Source organism: Suricata suricatta, chromosome 7 (genome assembly GCF_006229205.1).
Source record: "Suricata suricatta isolate VVHF042 chromosome 7, meerkat_22Aug2017_6uvM2_HiC, whole genome shotgun sequence".
Lineage (NCBI taxonomy): Eukaryota > Metazoa > Chordata > Mammalia > Carnivora > Herpestidae > Suricata > Suricata suricatta.
In genome coordinates, this window is record NC_043706.1 from 53,024,051 (window position 1) to 53,037,667 (window position 13,617).

Here is a 13,617-nt window from a genome sequence, read left to right on the forward strand (position 1 = left end):
CTGCCTGACTTATTTCGCTTAGCATGACAATCTTTCATTTATGCATGTGAGAGGGTTTTCTTTTTTTAATATTTTTACATTGTAGTACTTGTTTTCCTTGGGGTGTTTGCTTATTTAATACATTCCGTCAAGGACAGAAATTACATGCTGTTTTTTTTTTTCCCCATAGGAAGTGTGTCTTGGGTTTTCCCCTTATTATTTTCTTTACTTTTTTTTTTTTCTTTTTCCTTCTTCTTTTTTTGGTGGTGGGGGTGGTTATGTTTAAATGAAGTTGTTTTTACAACACCAAAGACTTAGTCATCCATTTCCTACATAAAAGGTAGGTACTTTTTTGCATGGACCTCGAGTATATTGTAGTATAGAGGTGGAATTTAAGGAAAGGTATTAAGCAGGCTGTGTTGTAGCTTATGAACAAGTAATAAATTGTATCATGTATCTTGAATGTATCATAGATAAGCTGCTATATAACGATTGCCACTTCAGATAGCTGTGAAATTAGGTGTTACCTAGTTGTTACTTAACCTTCTAATTTCTGTATAAGTCTAATTACATGAAATAGAAGTTGGGGTTCTGATTTTTTACTTTGCTTATCCATTTGGAGTGTCATTGTAACTACTGTATTGTAAATGACGGAAAATAATTGCATATGTTAAAAAAATATGAAACTTTATAAAGTAAAAAAAATAAAATAAAATTTCCAAAAAAAAGAGAGTATTTTAAAAAATAAATTTTTAGAGGAATACATGGAAGCTTATTAACAAAGCTGAAAATTGATGGTGTCATATTTTATTTTGGGAAATTGTTTTCTGTGCTGGAGGTAGGTTAAAGCAGAAGATAATATAGTGACTAAATGTTCTGATTGGCATCAACTCTTGCTGTGTTAAAGCTACACTTCTAGGGGCCTCTGGGTGGTTCAGTCAGTTAAGCGTCCGACTTTGGCTGAGGTCATAATGTCATAGTTCGTGCATTCACGCCCCACTTCGGGCTCTCTGCTCTCAGTACAGAGCCCGCTTCGGATCTTCTGTTCCCCGTCTCTCCCTGCCCCTCTCCTGCTCATGTCCTCTGTCTCTCTCTCTCTCAAAATTAAATAAACGTTAAAAAAAACTACACTTCTAATAATAGTTAATAAGGTTGAATAATCTGCCAAGAAGACTTTGTCTTATAAATAATTGAGATTAAGAAAAGATGTTCAAATATAAAACCAAATATTTAAGAGTAATTTAGTAAATATGCTTTAAAAATATTTTGACATAGCGAAGTCTGCTGTCTATATGTGGTTTTGAATTGACTTGGGATGTATAGTTCAAGAGGAGAGTCTGCTTGCTTAGCTTAAGAAGTACAGTATATGTTTTATAGCTGGAACATTCAAATCACTATGTATGTTTAATTCTTTTTTCTTAAAGTAATTACAAAACTCTACTTCTCACTATGTGCAAACTTTAGATTGAATTTAATTTATTTCAGATGTTAAAGAATTTTGTGGTATTCTAGGTAAGGCTCAAAGTGCTCTTTTGAAATGCAAAGAATCATATAAATCCTCCTTCTCCAGAACCACAGTCTGGAATAAAGCATGCCAAGTGCTACAAGGACGTATACATAGAAGGTCTTAGGTCTTCTGAAGACGGTGGCCTATAACCAAATGGGGAGGCCAGGGAACACTATTTGGAGGAGTTTTTTTTTTTAAGTTTTTATTTTAATTCTGGTCAGTTAACATAGAGTGTAATATTAGTTTCAGATGTACAATATTCAGCACATCCATACATCACCCTGTGCTCATCAAAACAAGTGTGCTCCCTAATCCCGATCACTTATTTTAGCCATTCCTCCCAACTCCACCCCCTCTGGTAACCATGAGTTTGTTCTTTGTAATTAAGAGTCTGCTTCTTGGTTTGTCTTTCTTTTTTCTCAATTTGTTTAGTTTCTTAAATTCACATATGAGTGAAATCATATGGAATTTGTCTTTCTCTGACTTATTCACTTGTTGTAAATGGCAAAATTTCATTCCTTTTTATGGCTGAGTAATATTCCAGTGTGTGTGTGTGTGTGTGTGTGTGTGTGTCTGTGTGTGTGTGTGTGCGCGCGTGCATGTGTTGATGGACACTTTGGCTGCTTCCATATCTTGGCTCCTGTAAATAATGCTGCTATAAACATAGGGGTACATTTATGCTTTTGACTTCATGTTTTTGTATTCTTTCGGCAAATACCCAGTCATATGATTGCTGAGTCATAGGTAGATCTCCTTTTAATATTGTGAGGAACCTCCATGCTATTTTCCACAGAGGCTGCACCAGCTTACATTCCCACCAACAGTGCACAAGGGTTCCTTTTTCTCCATATCTCTACCAACATATGTTGTTGATTTTAGCCATTCTGACAGGTGCAAGGTGATATTGTAGTTTTGATTTGCATTTTCTTGATGGTAAGTGACTAAGTAAACATCTTTTCATGTGTCTCTTGGCCATCTGTATGTCTTCTTTGGCAAAGTGTCTCTTCAAGTCTTCTGCCCATTTTTAATTGAATCATTTATTTTCTGGGTGTTGAGTTTTATTAGTTCTTCATATATTTTGTATACCAACCTTTTATCGGATATGTTATCACAAGTATCTATTCCCATTCCATAGTTTCGTTTTTATTTTATTTTATTTCATTTCATTTCATCTCATTTTTTCCTTCAGCATGCAGAAGCTTTCCATTTTGATTGATTGATTGATTGATTGATTGATTTTGAGGAGGGAAGAGAGTGAGTGAGGATGTGAGTGGGGGAAGGGCAGAGAGAGAGGGAGAGAAACTCCTAAACAGGCTTCATACCAGGCTGTAAGCCCTGGTGTGGGGCGTGGTCTCACAACCCTGCGATCATGACCTGAATCAAAATCAAGAGTCCCGTGTTTAATTGAGAAACTTTTCATTTTGATGTAGTGCCAATAGTTATTTTTGCTTTTGTTTCCCTTACCTCAGGAAACCTCTAGCAAAAAGTTACTACAATATATGTCAAAAGGTTATTGCCTGTGTTCTCTTCTAGGATTTTTATGGTTTCAGGTCTTACACTTAGGTTTTTACTCCAATTTGAATTTTTTTTTAGTGTTTCATGTAAGAAAGTGGTCCAGTTTCATTTTTTGCAGGTTACTGTCCAGTTTTCACAGTGCCATTTGTTGAAAAGACTGTCTTTTCCCTTTGGATATTCATTCCTGCTTTATCGAAGATTAATTGACCATATATCATTGTGGGTTTGTTTGTTTTATTCTGGGCTTCCTATTCTTTTCCATTGATTTGTCTATTTTTCTGCAAGTACCATACTGTTTTGATTACTACAGCTTTATAATATAACTTGGAGTGTGGAATTGTAATGCCATTAGCTTTGCTTTGCTTTTTCAAAATTGCTTTGTCTATTCAGGGACTTCCGTGGTTCCATACAAACTTTAGGATTGTTCTAGTTCTGTGAAAAATGCTAGTGGTATTTTGATAGGGATCGCATTAAATGTGTAGATTACTTTGGGTAATATAGACATTGTAAGAGCATTTGTTCTTCTAATACATGAGCAAGGCATGTCTTTGCATTTCTTTGTGTCATTTTCAGTTTCTTTCATCAATGTCTTATAGTTTCCAGAGTAAAGATTTTTCACCTTTTCGGTTAGGTTTCCTAAGTATCTCATTACTTTTGGTACAATTGTGAATGACATTGTTTTCTTAATTTCTTTTCCTGCTGCTTCATTATTGGTGTGTAGAAATGCAACAGATTTCTTTATATTGGTTTTTTATCCTGTGACTTTATCTAATTCTTTTATCAATTCTAGCAGTTTTTTGGTGGAGTCTCTCAGGATTTCTATATTCAGTATCATGTCATCTGGAAATAATGAAAGTTTTACTTCTTCCTTACCAATTTGGATGCCTTTTATTTCTTTTTGTTGTCCAGTTGCTGTGGCTAAGACTCCCAGTACTATATTGAATAAAAGTGATGAGAGTGGAAATCCTGTCTTGTTCCTGACCTTAGGTGAAAAGCTCTGTTTTTCCCCCTTAACAGTGATGTTAGTTGAGGGTTTTTTGCATATGGCTTTTATTATGTTGAGGTATGTACTCTCTACACCTACTTTGTTGAGGGTTTTTTTATCATGAATGGATGTTGTACTTTGTCAATTGCTGTCTCTTCATCTATTGAAATCATATGGTTCTTATTCTTTCTCTTCCTGATGTGATGTGTCACGTTGATTGATTTGCAAACATTGAACCCCCCTTGAAACACATGAATAAAGCCCACTTGATCCTGGTGAATGATTTTTTTTTTTTTTTTACTGTATTGTTAGATTTGGTTTGCTAGTATTTTTTGAGGACATATGCATCTGTGTTCATCAGGGATATTGGCCTGTATTTGTCTGTTTTACTGGCAACTTTATCTGGTTTTGGTATTGATAATGCTGGCCTCATAAAATTAATTTGGAAGTTTCCTTTCTATTTTTTGGAATAGTTTGAGAAGAGGCATTAACTCTTATTTTAATATTTGGTAGAATCTGCCTGTGAAGCCATATGTTTATACCCCAACTTTTGTTTGGGAGTTGTTTGATTACTTATTTTCTTTTCTGGTAATTTGTTCAGATTTTCTCTTCTTGTTTCAGTTTTGGTAGTTTATATGTTTCTAGAGATATTTTTTAAATTTATTCATTTATTTAAGAGAGAGAGAATGAGAATGAAAATGAATTACAAGCAGGCTCTGCGCTATCAGCGAAGAGCCTAACCTGGGGCTTGATACCACAAACAGTGAGTTCATGAACGGAGCCAAAATCAAGTCGGATGTCTAACTTACTGAGCCACTCAGGCACTCCTATATATTCCTAGGAGTTTATCCCTTTTTTTAGGTTACCCAATTTGTTGACATATTTTTTTCATAAAATTATCTTATAATTGTATTACTCTGGTATTGGTTGTTATCTCTCCTCTCTTTTGTGATTTTATTAAGTCCTTTCTGGTTTTATTTCTTCATAAGTCTGGCTGGTTATCAATTTTATTGATTATTTCAAAGAACCAACTCCTGGTTTCATCGATCTGTTCAATTGGTTTTTTTTAGTTTCTAAATCATTCATTTCTGCTCTCATCTTTATTATTTCCTTCTTTCTGCTGGTTTTACGTTTTGTTCTTTTTCTAACTCCTTTAGTTGTAAGGCAAGGTTGTTTGTTTGAGATTTTTCTTACTTCCTGAGGTAGACCTGTATTGGTATTAACTTCCATCTTAGAACCACTTCTGCTGCATCCCAGAGGTTAACCTCCAATGTATTTGTGGTCTTTTATTCTTGTGGTTGACTTCTAGGTTCATAGCAGTCTTTTCGGAAAAGATGCAAGGTATAACTTCAGTCATCTTGAATTTGTTGAGGCTTCTTTTGTACACTAATATGTGATCTGTTCTGGAGAAAGTTCCATGTGCACTTGAAAAGAATGTGTATTTTTCTCTTTTAGGATGAAATGTTTTGAATATATCTGAATATATCTGTTAAGTCCTTTTTTCCTTGTTAATTTTCTTTTTAGATGATCTATTCATTGATTCAGGTGGGGTGTTTAAAGTCACCCTGCTATTACTGTCTTATTGATTAGTTCCTTTATTTTTGTTTTTAACTCTTTCATCTATTTTAGTGCTTCTGTGCGGGGTGTGTAAACATTTGCAGTTGTTTTATCTTCTTGTTGGATTGTCCTCTTTATTATTATATATTATCCTGGTTTGTCTCTTCTCATAGTCTTTGTTTTAAAATCTGTTTTGGCCGATAGAAGTATTGCTACTCCAGCTTTCTTTTGACATCCATTTTTATGGTAGAGGTTTTTCCATTTCCTCACTTTGTATATGTGAATATCTTTAAGTTTAAAATGAGTCTCTTATAGACAGCATATGGATGGGTCTTTTATTCTCTGTTCTGTCATCTTTTGCCTTTTGATTGGAGCATTTAGTCCATTTACATTAAATTTAATTGTGTAGAGATATTATTTTATTATCATTTTATTATTTGTTTTATGGTTATTTCTGAAGATTTTCTCTGATCCTTTCTTGTCTTATCCCTTTCATGGTTTGCTTCTTTTATTTAATGATATATTAGGATTTCTTTCTTTTTATTCTTTATGTTTATTAGTGGTTTTTGATGTATGGTTTCCATTAAGTTTGTATAGAACCTTTTTTGTATATAATAGTCTATATTAAGTTGATTGTTGTTTAAGTTTGAACCCATTCTTTACTCTTCTCCTTCCCACTGCTGTTATATTTTATATTCTGTTATTTTGTGAATTTCTTGACTGATTTTTTATAGAAATATTCATTTGTACTGCTTTTGTTTTTCCTACCTTTATACTTTCACTTCTGGTCTCTCCTTCCCAAAATGTCCCCTTAATATTTTTTGGAGGGCTGGTTTACTTGCCATGAACTACTTTAGTTTTTGTTGGTCTGGGAAACCCTTCATCTGTCCTTCTATTCTGAATGATAGCTTTGCTGGATAGAGTATTTTTGGCTGCAGGTTTTCCCATTCAACACTTTGAATATATTGTGCCACTACCCTCTAGCTTGGAAAGGTTCTGCTAAAAATAATCTGCTAGCCTTATGGATTTTCCCTTGGAAATTACTGTCTTCTTTTGTCTTGCTGCTTTTAAATTTTTTTTTCTTTATCAGTGTATTTTGCTATGTTGCTAATGTAATTATAATATGTCTTAGTATCAGTCTGCTTTTGTTGATTTTGATGAGAGTTCTCTTTGCCTCCTAGATCTGGATATCTGTTTCCTTCTTCAGTTTAGGGAGCTTTCAGCTATTATCTCTTGAAATAAAGTTTCTATGCCCTTTATTCTCTCTTCTCTGGGGCTCCTATAATACAAACGTTAATATGTTTGAAGGAGTCTTTGACTTCCCTAAGTCTGTTCTTATTTTGCAGAATTCCTTTTTTTCTTTTGTTCATTTTGATTACTTTCCATCCCTATCTTCTAGGTCATTAATTCATTTCTCTCCTTCTAGCCTGCTGTTCATTAAGCGTGTTTCTCATTTTGTGTATTGTATCCTTTTTCTCTGCTATTCCTTATCTCTGTGTTAAAGGTCTCATTAGTGTCTTCCACTCTATATCCAGTTACTTATATCTCTTACTTATATGTGTTCTACTTCAATATTTGGCCATGGCTTTGTCCTTTTATTTCATTTGGGATACATTTCTTTGTCTCCTCATTTTGACTAAGTCTCTGTGCCTCTTTCTCTGTGTTTGGAAAGTCAGCTATGTCTCCTGTTCGTGAGGTTAACGGCCTTATGAAGTGGCTCCGTGGTGCGCTGCCATGTAGTGCTCCCTGTTCCCCGGGGCCTGACTCTTCTCAGAGTGTCTCCAGTGTGTGCTGCGTGCACTCCGCTGTTTTGTCCTGGCCTATTTATCCTGCAGGCAGGTTGACCTGCAAAAGCTCTCTTTGCCTTTTGATCCCTTCCCTGAAGGTGACATTTTAACTAGGTGTGCTGTGATCTTTGTGTGAAATGAGACCTACTTCCAGTGCCACCAGAACTGAGGGTCTGCAAAACTCCCTGGTGAGGAGATGTGGTATGAGCAGGTGTTTGGGCTGGTCTTCTGGGAGATGGATCTGAGCTCTGAGACTGAGGCAAGGTGAGTGACAAGGGTGGTTCACTGTGGCGTGGGGGACCGGGCTTGGTATAAGCAAGTTATGTAGCGAACATTGGTGGTATGCTGCTTCCCACGGTTGGCTCTGTGGATGCGTCAGGGGAGGGAAATGGCACCTGCAGTTTCCTTTGTTCCCAGAGGGATCTCTCTGTGAACGCTGTCTCTCTGGGGTATGCTCCGAGAAGAGTCAGTAACCTCCCCACTATGTGCTGTGGTAGTCTTCAGATCATTCTTTCCAGGCTATATGTTCCAGGCTGTTTTTCCTGCCTTTTTTTTAAGAGCAGCCCTGGTGCCCTCCAAATTCTTCCAGAGCCAAGCCTGCTGACCTTTAAAATCTAGGCTTTAAGCCCTGCTGATCGCAAGAACTTATGAAATTCATCTCCTCTCACTTTGCAAGCCATTTGCTATAGTGATTCCTTTTCCCCATGAGCTCCCCTGTGCAGTGGTCTGTCTCTTGCCCTTCTCCACAACTGCAGCTCCCTCTCCACTGAAGTGGCCACTATCTGTTTCTCTTCCTTTAACCGTGGAGTTTGTTCTGTCAGCCTTCAGGTCAATTTCTGGGGTATTGAAGATGATTCAATAGTTAGTCTAGTTACATTCATGGAACAAGGTGAGCCTAGGGTCCTCCCACTCTGCTGCCACCTTCCAACCTCTGGGAGATCTACTCTTTGAATTATGCCTGAGTCAGGACTGGAGGGTGGGGAGTGGGAATTAGAAGAAGAGAATGGAAGAATAAAAGGCAGTAAGTGTCTAGATTATTAGGATTTCAGGTTTAGGATAATGGAGGCCCTAGTATATAAACACTAATAGGAGAAGTGAGTTGGTTTGTGAGATTAAGTTTAGAGGTGGGATATTTAAATGGCAGACAGAATATAGATTAGAGAAGTTAGTCTACAGCCGTACCACCCTGAACGCGCCCAGTCTCATCTGATCTCGGAAGCTAAGCAGGGTCGGGCCTGGTTAGTACTTGGATGGGAGAAGATTGATTAGAGAAGTTGAAAGTGGAAATTTGAGCTTCTTCCCAGTTAGAAATGTGGAACTGTAGGGTTGGAGGGGACACTAGGAATCTATTCACTTTTATAGAGCCGCATAGGATGTGATATGCCATGGGTACACAGCTAATAGGTAAGTGGTAGAACCAGAATTCAAGCTAGGCCTTCGGACTCCATGGGTTTTTTCCTTCCCTTGGCCCCAGTTTACTTAAGGGTGATTATCATGAGTGTGTGTCTGTGTGTGTGTGTGTCTGTGTGTCTGAGTGGACAAAGTAATGGAGACGGGATAGGGACTCAAAAGCCATGTCTTAAAATGGATCATAGCTAACGCTTCCTTTTTGTCAGTCATCAGAGAGAAGCAGAATCAGACTGAACAAAAAAGGGAGAGGAGGGAAATACATTAGGGAGATGAAGTATCGTACAGGTCACAGAATTTTGAGGGGAGGGTCCACAGGTGTCCTTCAGAGCAGAGAGAGGAGGACTGAGGGAAAAGTGGTGATTGGATGTGTTGAGAGAGCTCCCCAACTTTGGTTTGGTGAAAGGTGTCGCTGTGCTGGTGGAAATCGAAAGCCAAGATTACATTTACTCAATAGATAAATGAATAAAAGATAGCAGGTTGGATTTGTAGATAGTGATATAAGTGGCCTTTTCAAAAAATGTGCTAGTAAGAGGGATGACAGAATGATATTAGTTTAAACATCTTGGGTTGGTTTAGAGGAGACCTGAACCGGTTTGTATGAAGAGAAGAAAAGAGAGGGCAATCTTGATTTAAAGAAAAAAAAAAAAACCTTTCGAAAGATAATCCCTCTTGAATTAAGCAAAATTACCTTCTTGCCTTTATATCATGATTATACTGTACATGGCTTGCTCTTAAAGTTTTACCCAAGATTGTAATTTTTTTACTGTTCATCTTCACCACTGAAAGGAGGATTAGGTTTTTTTTTTAAACTTTCCGTCTCATAGTAATTCAGTGAGTTTGCACCCGTTAGATGCTAAACAAAATGTTGGAAGAGTAAGTGAATATATTTTCGTATAAGGTGGATGCTAGAAGGTGGTTGGAGGGCTGCAGAAAGAGGCACATGGGAACTCAGTGACACAAGTGAAAATCTTCTTGAAGAAAGGAGTCTCTATACTTGCATAAAAGGATAGTGACAGAAAAAGGCATATCTTTCTGCCCATGTGGGAATATAGAGAAAAATGTAGAGGTAGAACAAAGGGAAGTTGGTGGTGTGTATTAAGAGGGCTTAACTCTTCCTTATAAGGGAAGAAGTCTGGTTATTAGCTTAGAGTAGAGGTTAAGAATGGTGTTTTGGATGTAGGAAAGGCTGACAATAAATTTGATAGGGAATCTAGAAAAAGAGAATTAATTAAAGGCTTTTATTTTGTCATCATAAAGAATCACTTTTGTAAAAACACAGGCAATTACTTTGTCTATTGAGACTATCACTCAGTATTTTTATTTCGTAGTAATAACTATGTGTCGGAAAGAAGAGGAAGGATGGTAAAGTATCCCCCAAACTGAGAAGGCACTTTGAGACCGAGAAATTAAAGAGGCAGCTCCATGCAATCTACACAGCATTTTATTATGGGTAACTTACTGACAGGATTGAACAGGCAGTGATCTGGACAGCTGCACAGCTATTTTTCTTAAAGTCCAGACTTATTCCATGACTTTATAGAGTGAAGGGACACTGGAGGGCACTGTAGTGCAGTCAGAGGATCTGCATACACTTACCTAATGGATAGCTAACTTTTAACAGAACTCATGGTGCCATCTGTGAGTCAGGAAAGGGGAGAAACTACGTTATCTCTAATTGTTACCTAATCAGATTTAGGAAAGACCAGAACGATTCTGCCTGTGTTCTGGTCATGGCATACTTTAACCTCCAGGGAGCCTGGAGCACGTAGTACTTTAACCTCCAGGGAGGCCATCGAGTGGACTTGGACAAGTTGGTGGGCCAAAGATGGAGTCAGTATGGTCTGTACTCCTACATTATGTTTGTTCGTGGTTTGTTTTTGACTCCATTACATTCCTCCATTTACCCTCAGTCTGTAGGTAGATCCTTACTGAGTTGAAGCTGACTAGTAATTTCCACATCACCCTTTGGCTTACATTATAACCTTTTATCTGAGATAAACACAGATGTATAGTGTATGCGGGCAAGCTGCAAATAATATTTTGCATTCAATTGATGTCTTTTTTGAGTAGATCTCAGTAGAATGAAGCAGCTGGGAGACTGTTCTAAAGGGCAAAAAGTCAATGAATGAAAAATCCATGTAAAACATTTTGATGAATGCTTAGTTGCAGGTTGACATGAGTGTAAATTAGATCTTAAAAACTCCAAGTGCACTTTAAAATATTGGGGGGGCGGTGAATGAAGAAAAACATCATTAAAATGCATGTAAGGTGAAACTCAATGTAGCTACTCTCATTTCAGAGAAACACTACTTAAGAAAGACACCTCAACTGTAAAAAAAACAAAAAACAAACAAACCTAGATTCCAATAATCAGAATCTTGATGATCAGAAAAGAGAACATTGTGACTTAAATGGCATCACCTACTTTTTTTATTAATATAATTTATTGTCAAGTTGACTAATATACAAGTGTATATAGTGTGCTCTTGGCTTCAGAGGTAGATGCCAATGATTCATTGCTTACATACAACACCCCCAGTGCTCATCCCAACAAGTGCTCTCCTCAGTGCCAATCACCCATTTTCACCTCTCCCCTGCCCCCTCCTCCATCAACTCTCAGTTTTTTCCTCTGTATTTAAGAGTCTCTTTTGATTTGCCTCCCTTTCTGTTTGAAACTGTTTTTTCCCCTTTCTTTCCCCCTTGGAAAGAGTGAAAACATAGGATATGTCTTTCTCTGACTGACTTATTTCACTTAGCATAATACCCTTCGGTTCCATCCACGTTGTTGCAAATGGCAAGATTTTCTTCTTTTTCACCGTCAGTAGTATCCCATTGTATATATGAACCACCTCTTCTATATCATCAGTTGATGGACATTTGTATCCTTTACATAATTTGGCTACTGTTGAGAGTACTTCTATAACCAGTGGGGTACATGTGCCCCTATGAATCAGCACTCCTGTATCCTTTGGATAAACTCCTAGTAGTGCTATTGCTGGGCCATCACCTACTTTTTTAAAAAAAGCACATTCATTGGATCACATTTTTCCCTTTCTAAATGAGCTTGATACTCAAACTTAAGAAAATTGCAGTTGAACAACAGAATAAAGCCAAAGAGAATGGGCAGTCCTGCATTTATCCCTCAACTGTCCCCCCAAAAAACATTAACTTGGATGTCAGTCCACCAATAAGACATCAAAAGTCTAAATGTTTAATTCCCACAACATGGTTCAAAAATACATGATTAAGGGGCAGGCACCTGGGTGGCTCAATTGGTTGAGTGTCTGACTTCAGCTTAGGTCATGATCTCATGGCCTGTGAGTCTGAGCCCCGTGTCAAGCTCTGTGCTGATGGCTCAGAGCCTAGAGCCTGCTTTGGATATTCATATTCATTCTCTCTCTCTCTCTCTCTCTCTGCCCCTCCCCTGCTTATGCTCTGTCTCAAAAATAAACATTAAAAATTTTTTTTAATACATGATGTAAAAACAGAACTGAAAAGAAAACTAGACAAATCCACAATTACATTTAAAGAGTTCTCTCAGTAATTAACAGAATAAGTAGACAGGAGCACCTGGGTGGCTCAGTCAGGTAAGCATCTGACTCTTGATTTCAGCTCAGGTCACAATCTTGTAGTCTAAGGAATCAGTGTTAGTGTGGAGCCTGCTTGGGATTCTCTCCTCCCTCTCTCTCTGTCCCTCCCCGACTTGTACACTCTCTCAAAATAAAAATCTTAAAAAAAAAAAAAAAGACGACGACAGAAAACCAGCAAGGATGTAGAAGACTTGAACAACACTGTTAACCATCTTGATCTCATTGACATTTGTAGAACATACTGCCCCTACCAGGTGAATATACATTTTTTCCCCACGTGTCCATGAAGCATAAGCCCAGATATATCATATTCTGGGTCTTAAAAAATCCATTACAAAGCTAAATGAATTTCAGTCATACAAAATATATTCTGACTGTAACTGTTACAGTAAGGCAAGAAAAAGAAATAAAAGGCAAATTAGAAAGGAAAAAAGAACACCTTTCTCTATTCTCAATGTAAATACTTTTTAAAAAAATGTCAAAGAACCTATAACTAGGAGTTTGCAATTTAATAAGTCAGTATACAAAAATTAATATTTCTTCCAGTGAACAGTTGGAAATTAGAAGGTATTTTTTTTGAAGTACTATATGCAATAGGTACCAAAAAGAAATACTTTTAAAAATGCATTTATCTGGGGGTGTCTGGGTGGCTCAGTCAGTTAGGCATCCGACTTTGGCTCAGGTCATGATCTCACTGCTCTTGGATTCGAGCCCCGCATCAGGCTCTGTGTTGACAGCTCAGAGCCTGAAGCCTGATTCAGATCCTGTGTCTCCCTCTCTCTCTGCCCATCCCCACTCACACTCTATTCTCAAAAAAAAAAAAAAAAAAAGAATAAATGTCAAAAAATATTTTTAAGTAAATATATGCATTTATCTGACAAAATATGTACAAGATCTTTGTGGTGAAACACTGATGAAAGCAATCAAAGAATAAAGTTTAGGTACACACTACCTGACTTCAAGATTTACTTTAAAGCTACTGTAATCAAAACAATGTGATATTAGAGAAATGATAAACATAGAGATCAACTGGGCAAAATTAAAAGTCCAGAGATAGACACACATATTTAAAATTGGGCAACTAACTTTTTTTAAGTTATTATTTGAGAGAGAGAAAGCATGCAAGTGGGAGAGAGACAAGGAGAGAGAGAATTCCAAGCAGGCTCTGCACTTGGAGCATGGAGCGTGATGCAGGACTCTAACTCATGAACCATCAGATAATGACCTGAGCCAAGGTCAGAAGCTTAACAGACTGAGCCACCCAGGTGCCCTGTAAATGGACAACCA

General features: G+C 37.3%; 1 protein-coding gene across 1 annotated transcript in view; it reads left to right on the forward strand.

Moving 5' to 3' along the window:
• The window catches only part of PRIM2 (DNA primase subunit 2), a 324,616-nt gene that overhangs the window by 259,605 nt on the left and 51,394 nt on the right, over window positions 1-13,617 (forward strand). The window lies entirely within an intron of this gene.